The sequence below is a fragment of the Mesocricetus auratus genome, unplaced genomic scaffold, assembly GCF_017639785.1.
Source record: "Mesocricetus auratus isolate SY011 unplaced genomic scaffold, BCM_Maur_2.0 Super-Scaffold_4256, whole genome shotgun sequence".
Taxonomy (NCBI): Eukaryota; Metazoa; Chordata; class Mammalia; order Rodentia; family Cricetidae; genus Mesocricetus; species Mesocricetus auratus.
Window position 1 is genome coordinate 11,436,376 of NW_024429182.1, and position 23,173 is coordinate 11,459,548.

Consider the following 23,173-nt stretch of genomic DNA (forward strand, 5'->3'; position numbering starts at 1 on the left):
GGGGAAACCAGTTACAAAAAGACACACATGGTATGTACTCACTCATATATGGGTTTTATACATGAATCAGGAGAGTGCCAACCTACAATCCCACTTCCAGAGAGTCTGGGAAACAGGGAGAACCCTAAGAGAGATATTCATGGTACCCGACAAAAAGGGGAATGGGACAGGACCTCTTGAGGGGATTGGGAGCATGGGGGAGGGAAGAGGGAGCTGAGGAAAAGTGAGGGGGAGAAGAGGAGGGGAAAGGAGGACATAGGGGGAGCAGGAAGGTTGAGTTAGGGGAAGAATAAAGGAGAGCAGGATGAGAGATACAGTAATAGAGGGAGTCATTATAGGTTTGAGGAGAGATCTGGCACTAGTGAAATTTCCAGAGATCTACAAGGATGACAGCAACTGGCAAACTAAGCAATACCTTAAATACCCTTCTCTATAACGAGTTTGACAACTACCTTATATGCCATCCTAGAGCCTTCATCCAGTGGCTGATGAAAACCGAGCCAGACACCCACAGCTAAATACTGAACTGAACTCCTGGAAACCAGTTGCATAGAGAGAGGAGTGATGAGCAAAGGGGGTCAAGACCCAGCTGGTGAAACCCACAGAGATAGCTGACCTGAACAAGGGGAGGATCTTGGACTCCAGACTGATGGCTGAGAGACCAGACCCCTTAAATTTGGGTGTCATTGAGGAGGCCTCAGTAATCTATGGGGCCTTGGTTAGTAGATCAGTATTTATCACTGCATACAAATGGACTTTGGAAGCCCATTCCACATTGAGGAATGTTCTCTCAGCCTGGACACATGGGGGAGGGCCTAGACCCTGCCCAGGATAAAATGACAGGTTCTAGAGATACCCCTTGGAGGACCTCACCTTCCCTGGGGAGCAGAGTAGGGATTGGGTGGGAGGATTTGGGGGTTAGTAGGGGGCAGGGGAGGAGGGGAGGTTGAGAGAGCTGGATTCTTTAACTGTTCGGTGAGATATTCTATAGATATTTAAGTCAATTTGATCCACATGTGATTTATTTTTGAACTGTCCTTTTAGTTTGAATGATCTACCTAGACATCAAAGTGGGGTAGTAAAATCAGACAGTGTAGTTGAATCAGGAACTATTTAACCTTTTGTATCCATTAGTGTTTGTTTTATTAAATTGCAAACTTGAAAATACATATATATGTATATATATATATATATATATATATATCCTCATGGTTGCTTGTTCCCTTTATTAGCATATAGTAATTTTGACTTGCTGTACAGTGTATTTATACAAGTCAAAGTAAGTACATCATTTCTTTCAGTTTCTAGGTTTTTTGTGAATTAGCTTTAATTCTTTGACTGTGCTTCTGGTTTTGTGGATATCTTTGCATGTGAGATGTGTTTCTTGAACAAGGTAGATAATACTATCTTATTTTTTAATTCAGTTTGCTTCTATTTAATCATATATGGTGACCATTTATATTCAATGCTCTTATTGAGAGAAATTGATAAGGCCTGTGATTTTTCTTGGGCATTTTTTTGTGTTTAATTGTGTTAATTTCTGTCTAGTTTTCTTTTCTATCTGTGCTAGGCTTGTTTTTCTTCTATTTTCTGCGTCACTGTGAAATCTGTCTTTGGTTTCCTTATGTTTACATATCCGGGCAGGTAGTTTATTATTTCCTGTTCTCCTTCAATGGAGATTGTATTTTCTTCTTCCTCTCTGCATCTTCTGCTGTACTATTTTAGAGGTATTAGACTGCCTTAGTTTGTATGTTGCATTTTGTTTTGTTTTGTTTGCCTGAAATACCCTTTTAAATAGGCCAGTTTGAAAGGTAGCTTTACTGGATATAGCAATCTCAGCAGACAATTACTTATTTTTCATGTTTAAAATATATTATTTTGTGTTTTCCTGTTCATTCTGTTTGCTGATGAGTGATTTGATAGCTTTGATATGTTTGCTTTTGTAAATTCAGTGACACTTTTTTCCTTTGAGTTTTACTATGGTGATTTGTTTTGTATTTTTGATACTTTTGTCTATAGTATCTTGTTGAAAGATTTTCTCACACTGTCTGTTTGGGGTTCTAAAAATCTCTAAATTAGCATGTCCATCTTCACTGTTTTAATTTATACATGAAGTGAAAGTGAAAAGCTAATTACCAGTCAATTCATCATCTGAGAAACTAACTGGTGAATTCTTGGGACACTTGCGCTGACTGTAAATCTTCCTTAAATTTATAGTTTTCCCATATTGTTACTTTCTCCCACAGTTTCCTAGTATATTTTGTGTTGATAAAGCAAAATAATTGAAGGTTGTAACAGGTATTTGTTTGGACCATCAGTTCCTGAATATAGACACAGAAACTTCTTGTTAAGTATGAAGGTTTAGTGTTAGTTTAGGCTTCTTCAGTACCATATGTCTGACTTCCTCCACAGATGGCTGGCAAATCTTTTGTACCTCAAGTTCTTTCCCAGAGTTTGCAGCTTATTGTTCTGAGCAAATTCATCTACTAAGTAATTAATATGACTTACTTTATTTTTTCCCTAAGGAAAATATTCCAAATGTTGACAAAAATCTCTGATAACTGAAAAGTTTCTAGTGGAACTTGAAGGCAAATATCCTCTCACAGATCTCTGGTAGACACACTCCTTTGTGTAAGCTCCTGCTCTCCAACTCTGTTGACTTAGACTAAATGTTTCCAAGGTAAGATTTGAAAAGATTTAGAAGGTTTCAAGATGTGGATAATTCAATAAATGTTACAAGTGCATACAATTGGGAGGACAGTTCATTTTCCTAAACATAGGCTGATGTGCCAATGTCAATTATGGTCAACAGGTTAAAGAATCCTTGTCACTGATATTGTGTGGGTAGATAGTCTTTAAGGTACTTTTCTCTAAATATTAATCTTTGAACTAGCACAGGTCTGTGAAACTATTTTTGATGTCTGCAGCAAAGTAAGGCTGCTACCTGCTTATTGAAGTTATTAATCATTTCCAAAGTTTATTCTTCAATAAGTCTTAGCTTAGTCTTTTTAATGTTAAAGTTATACGACTTCTCTAATGAAATACCATGACAGTATCAGGTAGAAGTTGGTGTTAATGCTGTTGTTTTATTAGTGTCTTTACTTGACAATGATTTAAAAAGGATTTTTTATGTTGAGCATCATTAAGTGGTTTTCCTTTATAATGTATGGTATGACACTGATACGGCAGGGAAGATACACTCACTATATCATATTGGCATGACTATTTGCTGGATAATCAATACCACCATGATTGAAGTCGAGGCTCTCTCCCTTGGGTGGAATACACACCTGATAATATAAACTTGATCAAAAGCCTATGGCTGGGAGGGCATAGGTTCAACACATTGCTTATGTTCTCAAAATGACCATATTGTCAAACTGCCTTCTAGATCTTTGTATTTATACTCATAGGCTAGTGTGGCTCTTAGTCTGCAGCAGAGAAGCTCCTTTTTGTATAGAGTTAAAGCAGAGTCATATCTAATCAAAGTGCTAAAGATAAGTGATTGATGAGTACTCTTCCTTATAAAGAACAACTGTATCATATAATTATCATCACCATCAAGGCCCAGGGAACATCATGAATTTGAAGAGTTGGGCAATGGGGAAAGCTGCTGTGAAATGACACTGTCCAGATATGATAATGCAATTGCAGCCATGAACACATTATAACTAAGAATACCTGTACAAGACTAGAGGTTTTAACTTTCCATCTCTCTCTCTCTCTCTCTCTCTCTCTCTCTCTCTCTCTCTCTCTCTCTCTCTCTCTGTGTGTGTGTGTGTGTGTGTGTGTGTGTGTGTGTAGCAGAATATCATTAAATATCATTATATTGACATTTTACCCTCCAGTCAAGACTGATTCTGTCCTAGTCCAGTTCTCTGAGTCATCCAGTCTGTGGGTCCTGGTGCTCTCGGCCATGTCAGGGGTGGTCTTACTCTCCTGGAAAGGATTTTAGACTAGACTGATCACTGGTTGGCAAATCCCTTTATCTCTAGGCCGCTGTTATCTCAGGACAGCTCATTGGCAGGACCTACTGTTTGTTACATGGCTGGGTTGGTTTCCTACTCCCATCCATTTAAAGTTTTGCTTGGTCACAGGAGATGGTCAGTTCAGGCTACATATTTGCAATTGCTAAGGAGTCTTATCTGAGGTCATCCTTGTAGATTCCTAGGAGATTCCCTGGGGTCTGTTTTTTTACCTGACCCTGAAATGACTCCCTTTCTAGTAGTCTTTTTCAGGACTCTCCTTCCCCCACCCCAACATAAATCACTCATGATCCCATCCTCACCCACACTTTCCAGGATGATCTGGACATTTTCCTCATGAATCCTTCCTGTTACATATTCTCTCAAGGTTTGTGGATTGTACCAGAGTTATCCTTTATTTTACACCTAATATGTACCCATTAATGAGTACTGTAACATGAATAAACAAATGACCCAGATATTGATTTTGGGGTTCAAACTTCAAGCTGACATTCAGAAAAGGGAAGCAACTGGCCATTAGAACTCACCTCTAACTCAAGCTGAAAGGGTTGATCCACCAGTAGCTCTTCACCAGGTCTCAAACTGCTGCCTCTCCTCAGTGTGGCTGGAGAAGGAATCTCTCTGAGACCTTGCTTCTGTCTTGTATACTTCCCTAATATTGGGATTAAAGATGTGAACTACAATTTTATTTTAGATTGATTTACTCATGTGTAGATCTGTGTGATCTTGGACTCACAGAGATCTATCTCTTAATCCTGAGTCCAAGAATTAAAGGGGTGTCACTATCTTCCATGGCTTGTGGCTGACTTTGCTTTTCTAAATCCTCAGTCAAGCTTTAATATATTATAAATACCACTACAGAGTTTATGCCATATTTGTCTTTATAAGTCTGGGTAGTTTAATACATTTGCCTTCAAATTTCCTGGTGTTCTGTTTTTAAAAATTTGAGTAATACTCTAATGCAGAAATATTATGATACACAAATAGGGATGTCCTATGATATTTTATTGAGGAAGAAATCATTTATGTGAGAAGCCAAGAAAGCCAAGAACCAAAGGTCCGCACGCTGCTCTCCGGGATGAAACCAGAACCCAAAGTGAAAGAGTTTCCTCCCACTATCTCTTTTTATCCCCTCTATGCCTTATGTTCTATGTACTTGTGAACACACCCAAACGGGCGTGGTCAGAGCTGCCGGTATATAGACCTCTCCCTACAATACTCCATTGTGTAAATATAGCACATTTTCTTTATCCATTCCTCCATTGAGGGACACCTAGATTGTTTCCTAGTTATGGTTATTATAAATAAAGAGGCTATGAACAATTGTTGTGCAATTGTCCTTGTGATATTACTGAGTATCCTTTAGGTACAAGCCAAAGAGTGGTGTAGCTGGGTCTTGTAGATTGATTTCCAGTTTTATGATGAAACACCAAAGTGGCTGTATAACTTTGCACTCCCAACATCAAAGCAGAGTGTTTCCCTTGCTCCATAATGTCCCCAGAAGGAAGGAGTTATAGAAGTGTCAGTCATTCTCATCAGTCAGTTTATATTTCACATTTCCTCTTATTTTAATGATGATATATTATGTTGACGCATTTCAAATCAGTCTTAAACACACTGACACAAGGAAATTGTCATTCATGGAGTTTGACTTTATAACAAAGCAAATTCATATGACAGAGCATAGGTTAGCTGACTTGCTCAAGAATTCAAAACCACATTTTATTTTCATTTCTGTAATCCATATTGCAAACACAAAATTTATTTTTTCATAGTTTACCTATCAATTTTATGAGGTCCCTTTTTACATATTTTGTCAGTCTTGTATTAATAATTTTCCTCAGAAACAAAGGGTTAACATAGAAGACTCTTTCTGTTTTCAATGTCTGTGTATAACTACATTATAGTCATTAAATATGCTGAAAGCAAGGGGAATACATATGTAACTGATTTCTTCCTACTCATCATTAACTATATTTTTCTTAGTTTGGAATGAAATGACTTTAGATCTTCTGGGGTTTTAATAATTTTTTTGTTTGTTTCTACTTTTCCCAGTGCTAAAATATGCTGAAATTTAATACATTGCTTTATGCAATTTTCATATCTCTCTTCCTATAAATCCTTATTGTGACACATGAAATCATTTCTCTGTAACCTGTCTTTGTTTCCTATGAATTGAAGTTTTAGGTAAAAAAATTTATCCAATTCTAAAAGAGTATAAATCTGTGTTTTCACTGCAGTAATAGCTAGTTGTTTTAAGTTTCTAATTCATTTACGCATTTATCTAACTTTACTTTCATACTTATATCAATGAACTTTTTTTAAAACTGCGGCCTCTATGCCTTCAGTAAATGCATTATCAATGATATGATCCCAATGACTAGGAACACAGTCTTGTGGGCATCAACATATCAGCTACCACTGCTCTTTGGGTCTGATGTTTCAATTGATTGTAACAATTTTTATTAGTCTTTTACACTCCTGTTTGTGCTTTATATGCAAGTATCAAGAAGAATTTTCAGTGTTTTTCTGCAATCAAGTCATATTTACCTATAAAAACTGTCATTCAAAGAGTTAAATTGTGAAAACAAATAAAATAAAGTTATAAAGATGAAATCAGTAGTGAATATAGCGCTGTACAATTTCTCGCAGTATATATGCAACTTGTGGTGAGACATGAATAAGGGAGCATTTTGTCTGTACATTAAAGGAATGCAAGGATCAGTTGGATAGAAAAAGGGTCAAGCCCCAAGTGATAAAACTGTTCAGAAAGCAACAAAGCTCTAGACAGCAAATATATTTGAGAGAGGAGAGATGGCCTGCGAACCAGTTCAACTGGAGAAGAGGCTTCAAAGGAAATGGTGCATATTTTACCGGATGGTGTATTGGTTTTCTATTACTGCCATGAAAAATGACCTCAAATGCGATGCTGCCAAACAACACAAGTTTATGCCCTCACCATTGTGAAGGTGAGAAGCCTTCATGGAGCCAAAATCAAACAGCTGGTAGATCATTGTGTCTCTTCTGGGACCCCAAGAGGAAATGTGCTTTGCTGTCCTCTGTGGCTTCTGGGGACCGGTGCTATCTCAAACTCAGCTTTGTTTCTAATGCAAGCACTAGGGAGAGAGGCCTTCACTTCCTACCACCAGTCTCAGTCCCTTTTCTCAGGGTTGGGTTGGATACACAACACTCGCCCAGACTTCCCTAACTTCTTTAACTGAATCGTATAATCAAAGTGCCATATTAAGCAAAATATTTATAGCTGTTAAAATTAAGATATTCATAACTTTCAGGTGGGGACTTTTTTTTTCCTGCTGACTGCAGATGAAATGGCTAAAAATAGAGCTTCTCAGATCACTGCCTCAGGAGGTCACACTTAAGATTGCAGGAAAGAGAATGAGGACCCACTGGGGTGAATATGTCCCCAAAGTCACTGGAGCATCATCAGTCACCACAGCAATCATCCCAGGAGAGCTGCCTCCATCATCTAAGTGGTCTTAGCAGTTTACTTGGTTTTACTAACATTTATGTATCAGGAGCTCATTATTTCCATAACAGAGACCATGCTATCTGTGGCCTCTATAACACTACTGTTTTGAAACTTGATTCAGTCAGTGTCAAATTTTTCAGTGGGGATTTCAGTATTTAGTGTTTATGCTATAAGGCATAGTAGAAGATAAATCTAGCTAAAATAGCCAGGGTAGGATAGGACACAGGTCTAGCTATAAAACACAAGACATGGGGGAAATGGAAGATCACATGACATATTCCTCCATAAAAAAGACTGATATGAAATAAATAAAGAAAAACCCAGAAAACAGGCGTAAGACCACTGTAAGTTTATGCAATTATGTCTCAGCCTGATTCTCCCTGTGCCACAAGAAACAATGACTTTACTTCTTAAAATATTGTTATTCTAAGACTCAACCTCTCATGATTGACATTTCTCCCTAAGGCATATAAGATCAGGGAGTCTGCTGATAAGCGATATATAGAACAATGATTTGAAATATACAGAATGCCCGACAGTTTCTAAATCTACACTGCAATATCCAGGAAAGATTTCTTAAAACACATAGTTCCATAGTAGCTGAATGCTCCATCTCAGAATCTCCAAAGACAGGCCTACCAAGGTATTATTTTTATACACATTGCCCAATACCATTGCAGGGAGTTGATGCAGGTCATTGTTCTTACAGACAGGAATGAAAATGCTAGGCATGTGTGTATCTGTTTTCTCATATTGCAGAAAGAGACACTGGGCTCTAAAGGGATTTTTCTCCTTTATAGTTACAGATTTAATGAATTAGTCCTTAACCAAAAAAAACGCCACTGCAGTCCTATTACAGAGGCACAACAATTTGAAGCCCACAGCTATATGAAATACTATCATTTGGTTAACAAAATATTTCACGGGCAATGTTTCTGTCTTGCCAAGGATGTTTTGAGTTTGGCCTTAATATGCAGCCAGGATGGGAATGTGTCACTCAAAGAACTGATGCAACTAAGTGGATTTACACTTTCATTTCCTCTGAAGATATATGGACAATCTCCTGCTTTCGCCAAGAGGAACTTCAGATGTCACATCTAAGACTTCGGTCCTCCTGTCCCCCCCCCCCGACTGCCTCCACCGTCTGATATGTCTATTGTGTTTGAAATGTTAGAGATTCATGTCTTCCCTTGGGCCTGTAATACATTCTCTTAAATCATTCCAGAGAATGGAAGTTTGATTAGAGTGCTGCATCTGAAACGTCAGAGGTTTCATCCCTCATCATCTGAATGAAATCAAGTACACAGACGGATGTGCTCAGAGATAACACTGGCGTAGAACTTCAGAAAGCCTTACACGCTACCTAAACTATTAAACATTTCAAGTTTTGTAGTTTCTTCTTTGAATTCAATAATGTAACCATGCAGATACATTTTATAAGGGAATGCAACTTTTATTAAATCAAGCCAATATTCTGTTTTCTTTTTCATTGCTGTTTTCTCCCAAAAGTTTGTATGCCATTGCAAGAAAATATACTCTACTTTGCCACTGAGGTAAATCAACAAATGTCAGAGTTCTTGAGGAAATTACCAGTAATTGAACTTATAAAACAAATAAATTAATGCACCAATCTGTGATGGGCTAACATTAGGTGGCCCCTGTGATATTTTTCTCCTGTTTCTCATGCCCCATGTGATCCCTTACCTTGAGTGTGAACAGGACATTACATGCTTCTACTTAAAAGATAACAATTTAAAAAAATTGAATATGGCCCTGTGGTGAGGTGCATGTGACTGTATGATATCCTGATTATGCGCCATTTTGTGCTGAAGTTCTTCTTATTGGAATCTCTCATTCACTAGCTGTCTCTGACAAAGAGAATGACAGTTTTTGAGAGTTTCATTTGGTAAGGAATTGTGGGTGAGGTCTGGAGGTAAATACCTACTAAATGGCACAGAGGAGTGTTCCTAAGTTTCCACACCCTGACATATCAGGTCAGAAGTCTTGAACTGAGAACCACCGACAGGGACATACAAAAAATGCTCCAAGAAAACGCCTTCTATAAGCAGAGAACCTCTTTGATAACAACTGCTTTTACATGAACAGCAGGAGGATACATGCCCCTAGGACAATGCTTTGCTGTGACTAAACAGCAAAAGGATAAGTCAACCTAAGGCTGTGGTTTCGGTGTGGCCAAGACGAGTTGTTTTCCTTCCATCATCAGCCTTAGCAAAGCAGGCCACACTCGGTAGTCAGGCAAACTGAGATGTCATCTGCTATCCTATTTTCTGTCCAGTGAAATCAGGCAATATTTTGACACTCTCATTCCCTTACCAATTTCTCCCTGTAATGTCTCAACAGACACCTAGCAGAGAAATGAATCTACATTACTACCTGGCAGTGGAACTTAGAAAGATAGTTCAAGATTCATGGATTCCCCCTGGGCGTTTCCCTTGCCTTCATAATGTCAGATGGAATCACGGATAGCTGATTTTCCTCCCCTCCTCGAATCGACAAAACTAAACAAGGCATAGGAATTGGTGCTTTTTAGCGTCCTACATTATTTTTACATTTTCCTATCAGAATAATATAGAATGGGGCATTAAAAGTAACATTATTTAGGGAACTGTACTTTATCATGACTATGTGAGTAGGACCTAATGGATTCTTGAGCCCTCAACCTAACTTAGCATCACTGAGTTCAAGGAAATGGGGAAACAGGTTAATTGCTACTCCAAGGCTCCATACATATAATCTGTTATCTTTGAGGAACATTTGGTCAGTGAAGATCAAGATGGAATTTATCTATTTCTTTTACCTTGCAGCAATAAAGCAACTTGAAGCAATTCTCAGATTCCTTTTTTGGTGGGTGTTTGTGGAACATATCCGGAACCTCAATTCCAAGCCCCTCTGGAGAAGATGAAATTGTATAAGTTATCTCACTTTCCCTAAAATGAAATCAGCAAGACTGAGAGTGAAAAGTAAGTCTACCCCACCTACCTGAAATGAGACTATGTGCTTCAGCACGCTACTTTAAATAAGATAGCATTAGGGGCCAAGTAGAGCAACAAAACCTGCATTCACTGAGTTATTACACTTCATCTCATTGGGAGATTGCATGACACATAAAAAATGTTAAATAAAACCCACAGTCTCAAAATAATGAGTCCAAGATAAAATCAAATTCACATATAATAACCAGAAAAGTCAAAATGGGAATAAGAATTATAATCCTTAAATTTAAGCATTATATTAATCAGATGTTAGCATTATCTGATACAATAATTAAAGTAGTCACTATAACGATTTAGCAAATAGTTACAAAGTCTTTGAACTAAGTCGCAGGTCACAAAAATAGAAAAATACTGGGATGGAGATAGAAATTATCAAGAAAACACAGACCTAAAAAATATAACAGGTAAAATTAAAAATAGAAGATTGGATAATATCAATAGAATAGTAGATAGATGACTTCTGATTACAGAACTCTAAGTCTTTTCCTGTGTATAGCTCATGTAGCATAGTCTTCCATCTTTTCATACAAATCAGTCCCAGAGCCCCACAAGACACAAGGTCAGGTCTACCACAACAAGATTCTTATTTCTAGTACCTTGCCTAATTTTTAAATTACTTTCTTTTGTGTTAGTTGTTTTTCTTACTGTTATGATAAAATATCAGACAAGAAGCAACATGAAAGAATAAAAGGGACTTGTTTAGCTCAGTTGAGAGTAGAGTTCATCGTGGCAGGGATTGGCTTTTGGCTGTGGTTTCAAGAATCAGGGGATCTGACACACATCCAGGCAGACCAGGAAGCACTATGAGATGAATTCTGCCACTCAGGTTGCCTTCCCTTTTCCTCTTCTGTGCAGTCTGTGACAGGAGTCCACTGGATGGTGCCATCCAGAGAGAAAAATGGTGTCCCTGATCTAAGTTAAGCCTCTCAAAGCACCTTCACAGACACAGACACACAAAAGTGGAGCTCAGTGATGTCCTTGCTGCTGCTAATCTGATCAGGCTGAAAACCACTGAATAACCAGTTCTAAATATAACAGCAATTGGAAATGTTTTAAAAATTAAGAATAGTATAACAGAAGGCTTGAACACTCACAATGGGAAGAACATAAAAATACAGGATAGTAGAGGTAAGCCTGCCATTCTATCTTTGGGATTATAATAAAAATCGGTAGCAGGGTTAAAGATAGGCTAGCATCTGTTGGTATTAAGGGAAATACTTAAGACACTTGTTTTTAACAGTGGGGAGGAATAAACAGGGAAGTTTAAGTGTTAGTACATTAATATCATAAGATTGTGGTAAGTTATTCATACAAATGTTATACAGCCCAGAGAAAAATGCAAGAAAATTATAAGAAGTAGAATAAAATCAAATCATTAAAAGTTTCATTAAGCCTACCCAAAAGTGACAGCAGAAAAAGTAAGAAAACAAACCAGTTACAGCAAAACACAAACCCAAATGAAATCAATCAAACAAATGAATAATAAACAGTATAAACGAACTTTAACTGGCTAGAAACTACCATTTCTATAAATGTTACTATACAATAATTAAAAATCAGATGGTACACAATAATACACAGATAAATAGAGAAATGCACACACACACACACACACACACACACACACACACACACAACATATATGCACCAAACAAGAAAGTCTGAATGTGTCTGAATGTGTATGGAATGTTAATGAATATGCATGAAACAAAAATCTGAAAAGAAAAACATCTATGTTTTACATTTTTGATGCTCAGTATATGATCATATTTTCATCCTTTTCTATATCTAGATCTCAAAATTTAGCAAATTATTATTTTTAGACAAATTCCCACCCATACATGATGCTTATTGATCACCCTCAAATGCTCCCTGCCATTCTTGTCAACACTGCATCCTGTCTATAAAACTATTCTTATATTCATAACAATTTATTTCGTTTTTGTGGTTCATCTGAGATTAACCAGGGCAGTCTGTGTGAATATGATTTTGTAGTGAAATGTTGGAGTCTGCTAGGCTCAGCAGTGGACATCCAGATAAATGCAGTAGCTTTCAAACCTACAAGAACTATCAGTAGTCAATAGTTCAGTGATAAAGTATAGTACCCATTAGCCCTCCTCAGTTTTTTTGTCTTCTTATTGGGTTATGGAGCTGTTCTTATGTATAATATTTTACCTTCTAAATATGATAGTTAAGATGGAGAGATCTAACAAGACCAGGGGACCAGCTGTTCCGACGGGACCAGGTAAAACAGGCCCTGCATCCGAGCCTGCATTCCAGTGCCTGGGGATTGCCTGGGAACTTCCACAGAGCTTCCCATCCTCGTGGGAGCCAAGGAGCCAAGATTCCAGGTCTTCTCTTCCACCAATGAGACCAAGAAACTAGCTGATCCAGGTAAACAAAGCCCCTGCATCCATTTTTGCTTTCCAGTCACTGGGGACAGCCACAGAGCTTCCCATCCTAGCAGGAGCACCCCATATCCCAAGTCTTTCACTATTTGCAGATGATAAGATAGTTTACATAAATGACCCAAAGAACTCTACCAGGGAACTCTTAAAGCTGATTAACACCTTCAGCAAAGTGGCAGGCTACAAGATCAACTCAAGAAAATCAGTAGCCCTACTATATACAGATGATAAAAGGGCTGAGAAAGAAATTAGAGAAACATCACCCTTTACAATTGCCACAAACAACATAAAATACCTTGCGGTAACTCTAACCAAACAAGTGAAAGACCTGTATCACAAGAACTTTGAGTCTTTAAAGAAAGAAAGTAAAGAAGCCCTCAGAAAATGGAAAGATCTCCCATGCTCTTGGATAGGTAGGATCAATGTAGTAAAAATGGCAATCCTGCCAAAAGCAATCTACAGATGCAATGCAATCCCCATTAAAATCCCAGCACAATTCTTCACAGACCTTGAAAGAACAATAATCAATTTTGTATGGAAAAACAAAAGACCCAGGATAGCCAAAACAACACTGTTCAACAAGGCAACGTCCGGAGGCATCACCCATCATGACTTAAAGCTCTATTATAGAGCTATAGTCCTGAATACAGCTTGGTATTGGCACAAAAATAGACAGGTAGACCAATGGAATCGAATTGAAAACCCTGATATTAACCCACACACGTATGAACATCTGATCTTTGACAAAGAAGCTAAAAATATACAATGGAAAAAAGAAAGCGTCTTCAACAAATGGTGCTGGCATAACTGGAGGCTGGCATGTAGAAGAATGTGGATCTTTCCATGTTTATTGCCATGTACAAAACTTAAATCCAAATGGATCAAAGACCTCAACATAAATCCAGCCACACTGAACCTTTTAGAAGAGAAAGTGGGTGGTGCCCTTGAATGAATTGGTACAGGAGACAGCTTCATGAACATAACACCAGTAGCACAGACAGTGAGATTCCTCAGAAAAATGGGAATAAACCTACCACAAGACCCAGCAACTCCTCTCTTAGGCATATATCCAAAAGATGCCCATTCATACAACAAGGATGTCTGTTTCACTATGTTCATAGCAGCATTATTTGTAATAGCCAGAACTTGGAAGCAACCTAGATGCCCCTCAACCAAAGAGTGGATAGAGAAAATGTGGTACATTTACACAATGGAGTACTATTCAGCAGAAAAAAAACAATGGAATCCTGAAATTTGCAGGCAAATGGATGGCACTAGAAGAAACCATCCTGAGTGAGGTAACCCAGTCACAAAAAAGAGAAACATGGCATGTACTCTCTCATATGTTGATTTTAGACATAGACCTGGGGAGTGCCAGTTTACAATCCCATGGCCAGAGTGTCTGGGAAACAGAACCTTCATTCAGTGGCTGATGGAATCAGAGGCAGACTCCTACAGATAAACACTGAGCTGAATTCAAGAAATCTAGTGACAGAGAGGGAGTACTGATGACCAAAGGCATTAATACTTGGCTGGTTTAACTCCCAGAAACAGCTGTCCTGACAAGGGTTAGCTCTTGAATCCCAGACTGATGCCTGGGAATCTAGCATGGGACTGATCAAGAGCCCCTGAATGTGGGTGTCAGTGAAGAGGCCTAGGTAATCTATTGAGCCTTGGGTAGTAGATCAGTATTTATCCTGGGTATACAAATGGACTTGGGACTCCCATCCAACAATGAGAGATGCACTCTCACCCTGAATTCTTGGGGGAGGGTCTAGGCCCTGCCCTGGATGAAATGACAAACTATGGACACCTCCATGGAGGGCCTCACCCTCCCTGGGGAAATGAGGGCATATTGGGTGGGTTGGTAAGAGGGCAAGGGAGCAGGGGAGGGGAACAGAGAGGATCCAGGAATTGACATGTGAAGCAACCTTGTTTCTAATTTAAATTTAAATTTAAAAATAAAAAATACATATAAAAGATAGAGAGATCTCTTTAATGTATATAAAGTTGACAATTGCTAGGGTTATTTTTTTGTCTGTTAATTCAGTAGACTGCACAAAATAATTGTTGCTTAAGACCACAATCCCCTCCCAACTGTACAGTTAAGCCAGGATTGGAAAGATGCTATGTTTCTGCTCTTTGAAGCATTGCTAGCATTGCTACTGTGTATCACTTAGAAGTTAGAATACTAAAACGACTAGTTGTTGTAGTGAGAATTTGATGTTAGCTGTCAGCTAAGCTTAGTGAGGGCTTTGGTTTCAGGATAGTGTTATGTACTTTGGATGAGAGTTTGGTTTCAATTACCTAATATTCCGAAAAAGCCACCAAGAATTTCTGTTTCTTTTTATGAGCTAGCCTCAGAAAACATTTATTATGCTGTACAGATTGAAGTGAATAAAGAAAGACCTTTATTCTTGCCAAGAAACTACCAGTGTAAGATATTTGGTAAGAGAAGTTTGTTCAAGCTATTTCTGAAACACACAGGTAAAATTTAACTTTATTTCAGAAGAATATGTGAATAAGTCTAGCAGATATTAAAAAATCTCCAAATCTGAATTATGTAGCATATTAATTACTTAATGGTCACCTTGTAACCTGCTGTTAGGTGAGACACACAAAGTTTTGTTCCTATCCAAATATTTGTAATTGTTTGAGTAGAGGAGGATTACATGGCCCTTAACATGTGCACGTATTTTCTATATTTTCCTTAATTTCTCTTATTTTTCAAATTCATTGTTCAGGAAATAGATGGAGAAGTGATGTAAGCTTTTCCTTCAGCTTCCTAAGGGAGTTTCTGGTAATTAAAGACAAATTGGAAATGGAAGTTTTGTGAACCTACTTTCAGAAACAGCACCTAGGCCTTGATATGTCTGCTACCGACTCCTTGTATGTCTGTGCTGTCTCTCTCAGCTCTTTAGACAGGAAACCTGCTTCATCAAGATGCTTTATGTAATCTTCGGGCTTTATCTCTAATTAAGTCTCATTATCCTTTATCCTTACATTGGACCTAGTTTTATTGAGTTGATCTGTAATAGTGAAGGCTTACTTATGGGGGACTCTGTGTCAAGCAGGTTTCCCTTCTTGCCTCTCTCTTTCAAATGAGAGTGCAATAATGGGGATTGGTCTATATCACTGGGAAACTTTTTAGAAAAACTACATAGAAAGGGTGATTAATATCTTTCCTTAAGTTCTAGCATGACAGGAACATAATCTTGAATTTCTTTTAAATTACTTTCCCAGGGGAACAGATATACAGAGGCTTATGATAAACTTTGCATCTACTCTTTAGTTTCTTAAGGAAAACTTAAACATCCTTCTAAATGTTTTATAGATTAAGTGCCCAATTGTAGGAGGAAGTCTGATGCCGCCATTAAACATGTGACTTATTAGAGGCACATACAGATGAGGTAATAAAAGGGCGGTTTACCACACCGCTAACCACACCCACTTTAGGCAGGACTAAAGACGTATACGTACGTGGGCGGAACTACGTCACTAGCCAGGCCCACTTTTGGACATGGCTAGGGGCGTTACGGGGGAAGGCATAAAAGACAGCACACAGGAAGTCTCGCTCTCTTTTCCTGGAGTTCGGCTTCTGGTCCGGCAGCTAGCTGAAAACTGCTCCTCTGGGTTTGGTATCTTGTGAGTAAATTTCTACATTAAATACTTAGCTTTACTGTCAGTAATTTTGTGTCGCGTATCGTTACAGCGTCCGGTAAAGCCTACACCCAATAACTCCAACCCATTGCCCTAATATTCCTACAAGCTCACTAACATGCATATTGCATTAACTTGTAACACATCCTTCCTGTAATCTTTCTCTTCATGAAGAACTTCTCTGGTAAACTATTGGCCTTCATGATAAGTATTGTTCTAAGCAGCATTATTACTCACAAAAATGATTACACAATAAGGTTTGTATCCCCTTTTCCACTATTGCTCCTTTCAATGCCTGAACATTTCAGGTAGCATTTGTTTTACACAATTTGTACCTTGTGAAGGTAATGTTGTGATTTTTAGCAAGATGTTGTAAGATATAATGAATATACTATATATACCTGTTGGGTCTGAAATCTATTTCAGTGTCTACATTTATTTTCATTATTAAAAATTATATTGAACTACTTTGGATATACTATTGTCCTTATTGAGAACATAATGCAATGTATGTGACAGTAAATTAATTGTATACTTTATAATGATATGTATAATGCCATTTAAGTTACTTTGTGTGCGTAACTGGTCATTAATTTCATTGGTTGCTTCCTTCACCAAACACACTTTCCTTACACTTCAGCTATGACAAATGTATAGTGACAGGATACTGAAGGATTAACACTGCATCATACCACATGGCAAGTGATGTAACTGAAATTGGGTTGGAATTTGTAAAATGGTAACCACATATAATTTTTTTATTAACTGTATGGTAATTCTGGGTCCAGACTTAGAGAAACACAACATCACTTGTCTACATTTTAGGAGTGGGCTTGAGAGTTTGTCACATTATGTTCTATATGTACAGAGATATTTCCTAAAAAACAAGAACGTCAACATGCTTTGTGCCAGTGTATCCTCTGGTAGTATGCTTCAAATTATGATTGCAGATTAGCATTCAGTAATTATTCCATACTGATTTTCTTCAGTGCTCTCTGCAGTGTCTACTATTGATTGGAACATGGATAGGCAGCCAGGCTAAAGTTAGTCTACATTAATGGACTGCTAAATTAAATTATGTGATAACAATTTAGGGCAAAAATAGACACCGGAGTCAGACAGTAGAGGACATGGAAACCAAAAAATATATAAATTAGGCCAAGAAACTAGCTTAGAAGAAAAATAAAAATAAAGCTACAAGAATATTTATAATAGGCTAGAACAAAAGGAACACTTTTGCAGTAGAGATTGAGGAGTGAACATCTGTAGTAAAGAAAAGCAGAAACCCACACCTGCACAGTTGCAGGGAAGTAGACAGTGTGATTTCTCAACATTTTATTCTTAAAGTGAGGTCTCTATATGTCTTTCTTTCTTTAAACCTTTCTTTTAGCTTGGCAAAGAGTCTTAACTAGGAAAAGATTATTGTTTTCACTAAAAAAATCAGTAGAAAACTGGATTTCACAAGAATCTAAATACTATAAATTATTATGTTAGACTGACAATATTTAAAATCTGGTTGTTTCAAGATATGCCTAGGAAAACAAGTGCTTCACAGAAACTCAATGGGTTACTGAAAGATCTGCACAACTGGCTCACTGATGCAGTTCAGAATCAGCTGTATTTTCCAGATGCTGAAATAAAGACACCGAGTTGTGAGCAGACTAATCTGAAGACAAGGAAAGGTCCTTCACTTGACCTGCATTTATTTGTTATTCTAGTGTGGAGCTCACTGTGTTTTATTTTCTTTTTATGTCTTTATAGATTTTCAAAAAAGAAACTATATTCATCTTATTACTACCAGAAAATACAGTAAGAGGTCTTGATGATTTGACCTACTAAGAACAGTTTTTTTGAGAAAAATGCAGAAACTACTCTCCCTATTGCAAAAGTGAAAACATTCTTAGTGACATGGTACACTTGCTATTCAAATTTTAGCTGTCATAAGCTATTACAACTTCAGAATGAATTTTCAGAATCCATTAGGGTTGCATTTTTCACTTATTCAAGTAAAAATCATTAATGATGGGAAATGGAAAAATAAAAGACTTGCTATATAATTGTTTCATTAAGAAAGCAATGATATTAATATTAGTTGAATGATTATAATTCCAGGAAAAACAGCTATTAATATGTTCAATAAATTTACAGGTCTGTGTTAGAGAGATTGCTCAGTAGGCGATGGTGCCTGCTGCCAACTCTGACAACCGATTTCCCATCCCAGGACCCAGATCATAGTAGAGAGAGAGAACCAACTCTGGAGAGATGTCCTTTAACCTCCAGATGTACACTGTAGCTCACCCTCACTTCCCCCCAGCAAATTAATGCCTAAAGAAATAAAGTGATTGGAAAAATAATAAACTCTTCCTGTTAATATAAGATCTATAAGAGTTGATGAACTGACACTTAAATTCTGGTTGCTTATTGTTATTTGAAATGTTTAAGACAAAAAGTCGATTTTAGATTTCAGATAATTTTGGGGGGGAGCAGTAAGAGTTTGGATTAACAAATTTTCTTAATAACAATGAGAAATCTTGATGAGACAAAATCCTAATTTAAATTTATTTATGATTTATGACTCATATATCTTCCATCCATATAGGCTGCAGAAGTTTCATGAGGTCTCTCCATCAGCCCATACATGTGGCCACAAAGACTTTACTATGGCTGTTTAACATAGCAAGAAAAGTCAGGTGTATGGTTTATTGATAGGTCAGCATAATGTGATGTCACCTAGTGGAAGGGGGTGACAATTGTTTTAGAGATACTGTCATGGATGGCCTATAAAGGGTAAGGTATTCACTCTTGGACATACACAAAAGGGAAACAAATTCAGAGTACAATCCAGATACTTGGTGTGCTGAGTTTGCTTTCTGTTGCTGTGATATACAGGATGGCTAAAGGCAACACAGGGGATAGATGGACTTTTTTCAGTTTTACTTCCAGGTAACAGCCTATCATTGAGGGAACTCATTGCAGGAATCTAGAGCACAAATCGTGGAGAAAGGTGGTCATTGGCCTCCTTTCTCTGCAACTTGTCCAGTCAAGTTTCTTATATAACCCTAGACCAACTTCTACAAAAGGCAGGACCAACAATATTCTGGGCTCTTCCACATTAATCAACAATCAAGATGATTCCTCGCAGACTTGGCCATAGCCATCCTCATCTGGGCAATCCCTCAATGGAGACTCTTCCTAAACAACTCTTGGTTGTGTCTAGTTGAGAATAAAAACTAACCAGAACACCTGCCGACAATTATATGTCATGGCACTGTTCATTATTTATGCATACTTCTGATACGTATTTCTCAATATATTGAAATTATAATCGCCCTCAGAAATCCCATTGTACTACATTAATTGTGAAAGTTTTGTTGCCTAGACTCTTTTTTCCCTTTAGGATTCAAAAAGTAGAAACGGCAACATAACTGAACTCCTTCTAAAAAGATTTTAATCAAGTGTTACCTCAGCAGGCAACAGATGGAAGAAAACCATTTGATAACCGTTTGGTAGCAATGTGCCCAGCACACCATATGAAACACAGATGTTTATCTGGAATGGCGTTGAAGTTGGAGAATAAAAACTTGGAAGAAGAAAGCTTTTGAGTCCCAAAGCCTCTCCAATGCCATATTGTAAACAGGCAAGACAGTCTCTAAGGGGTCATGTTAACATCTGAATCTTATAATTTTCTAATAATAGAAGATACATATGTGTGCTCATGTTCAGTCAGCACCAACACACCTAGTAAAGATGTCTTTTTGCATTTTCTGAACAATATTTCCCATTGTTAAGATTTCATGAAAAATTTCTTTCCTTTTTTACATCTCTTTTGAATTTTATACACAACATTTCATTGTAGGCCCCGTGTTATGTGATTAAAATCCTTATTGATTCCTACACATCATTAACTCCCTTTAAAATGTGTAGCTACCCATCTCGGCCATCCCCTCCCCTCCTGTTCTCATAACAACCTTCCCCCTTACCACCTCCTCCTCTAGTTTTCCCTGTAGATCTCATCTAATTTCACTTGCCAGGGTGAGCCATGTGCCCCTTTTAGGGTCCTCCTTGTTTCCTAGCTTCTCTGGAGCTGGGGATTGTATTCTGGTTATATTTTGCTTTATATATAATATACACTTATGAGTGAATACATACCATGTATGTCTTTCTGAGTCTGGGCTACCTCACTCAGAATGCTTTTTTTTTTTTCTAGTTCTATCCAGTTACCTGCAAATTTCATGAGGTCATCATTTTTTATTTCTGAGTAGTACTCCATTGTGTAAAAATGCACCACATTATCCTTATCTATTCCTTGCCTGAAGGACATTGAGGTTGTTTACAGGTTTTGGCTATAAAAATGCTGTTATGAACATGGTTGAGCAAATGTACTTGTGGTATGATTGAAAATCCTTTGGGTATAACACCAGGAGTGGTATCGCTGGGTCTTGAGGTAGACTGATTCCCAATTTTCTTAGAACCACCATACTGATTTCCAAAACAGTTGTGCAAGTTTACACTTCCACCAGCAGTGGAGGAGTGTTCCCCTGACCCCATATCCTCTCCAGCATAAGCTATGCTCAGTATTTTTTTTAAAACAGGTCTTGCCTCGAGTTTATTTGTAAAAACAGCACAGGGCACGATCACCTTGTGTGTAGGTGTGTCACACAAATCCATGTGTCTTCAGTGGCAGAAACCTTTTTCTATGGGGCCTTCACAGGGGCCTGGACACCTTTGGGAGCCTGAGCTGAAACCTGAGCATTAGCTGGAGCAGAAGCCTCTGCCTTGGTTTGAACCTTAGGCTTTGACTGGCAGTGCCTAGGACTCTTGGCTATGTAGTTTCTATCCCGCTTCCCAAGCTTGGGGTGAGCGATGAAAGCAAGGCGGCTGAGTTTGCGGCTGGGGCCCTTTGGCATCTTGGGCTTCACCACCTTGGGTTTCATCAGGTCCTTGATGGCCTCTGCGCGTGTGCTCATTGCCTTGGCATTGTTTGCCTGCATCTTCTTCAGGCCTTTCTTGTGCTTCTTGGCAAAGCGCATGTTTGACCCCCTTGAGAGATTCGTATCTTTGTGATCAGGGTTTCTTGATGCCATTTCTGTGCCATTTCCTGGACTGGTTATGGGTGGTGTGATTCTTGGAGTTGGTCATGTCTGAACGGTATCCAGCGGCTCCCGAAGCGGCTGGGACCGGGAAGAGAAAGAGAAATATGCTCAGTATTTTTTATCTCAGTCATTCTGTCAGGCATAAGATTGTGTCTCAGAGTCATTTTATTTTGATTTGCATTTCCTTGATGGTTAAGGATGCTGATCACTTCCTTAAATGTGTCTTGTCCATTTGCAATTCTTCTGGTGAGAATTCTCTGTTTAGCTCTATACCCCATTTTTCAATTGGGTTATTTTGTATTTTGATGTCTAGTTTCTTCAGTTCTTTAAAATTTTGGAAATCGGCCCTCTGTCAGATTTGGGATTGGTAAAGACCTTTTCCCATTCTGGAGGCTGTCAATTTGTTTTATTGGCAGTGTACATTGCCTTACAGAAGCTTTTCAGTCTCAGCCCATCTCATTTATTGATTGTTGTTGTCAGTGTCTGTGCTACTGGTGTTATATTTAGGAAGTGGTCTCCTGTGCCAATATGTTCCAGGCTACTTCACACTTTCTCTTCTATCAGGTTCAGTGTAACTGGATTTATATTGAGGTCCTTGATCCACTTGGATTTGCATTGTGTTCCTGGTGATAGATATGGATCTATTTGCAGTCTTCTGAATGTTAACATCCAGGTATGCCAGCGCCATTTGTCAAAGATGTTTTCCTTTGTCCATTGTACCATTTTAGCTTCTTTGTCAAAAATCAGGTGTTCATAGGTGTGTGAATTGACACCAGGGTCACTGATTTTATTTCTTTGTTTTTATGCAAATACCAAGCTGTTTGTATTACTATAGCTCTGTAGTAGAGTTTCAAGTCAATGATGGTTATGCCTCCAAAAGTTCCCTTCTTGTACAGGATTGTTTTAGCTATTTTGTTTATGTGCTATTTTGTTTTTTCATATGAACTTGAGTATTTTTTTAAGGTTTGGGGAAAAATGTGTTTGGATTTTGATGGGAATTTCATTGAATCTTTAGATTGCTTTTGGTAAGATTGACATTTTTATCATGCTGATCCTTCCTATCCAAGAGCATAGAAGGGGTGTAGTGGAACAGCAATAAAAGAGATATTTTAATAGAGAGAGGCATTATGAGCTTAGGAAGAATCCTGTTGCTGGGGTAACTCCTAGGAATCCATAAGGAGGACCCAAGGTAAGACTCTAAGAAATAGTAGAGAGCCTGATCTGGCATACCCCTGTAATCAGATTGGTGAATATCAGTGCTATCATCATAGAGCCCTCATCCAGTAACTGATGAAACTAGACACCAAGAACCAGGCTGAGCCCTGGGAATCTGGTTGAACAGAGGAACAAGGGAGGATGTGAGCAAGGGAGGTCAAGATAGAGACATCTACAGAAACTCATGAACTCTCGACCTACAACAGTGGTGACTCCAGCAAACCAACTAAGCCCTCTGTGTGTGAAAGACAGTTGTGAAGCTTGGACTGGCTGATGGGCTTCTGACAGTGGGACCAAAATACAAACC

At 38.2% G+C, this 23,173-nt stretch overlaps 1 pseudogene; it reads right to left on the reverse strand.

Moving 5' to 3' along the window:
• Positions 1-21,252: 21,252 nt before the first annotated feature.
• LOC101842026 lies at positions 21,253-21,697 on the reverse strand (annotated as a pseudogene).
• Between the last annotated feature and the right edge of the window lie 1,476 nt (positions 21,698-23,173).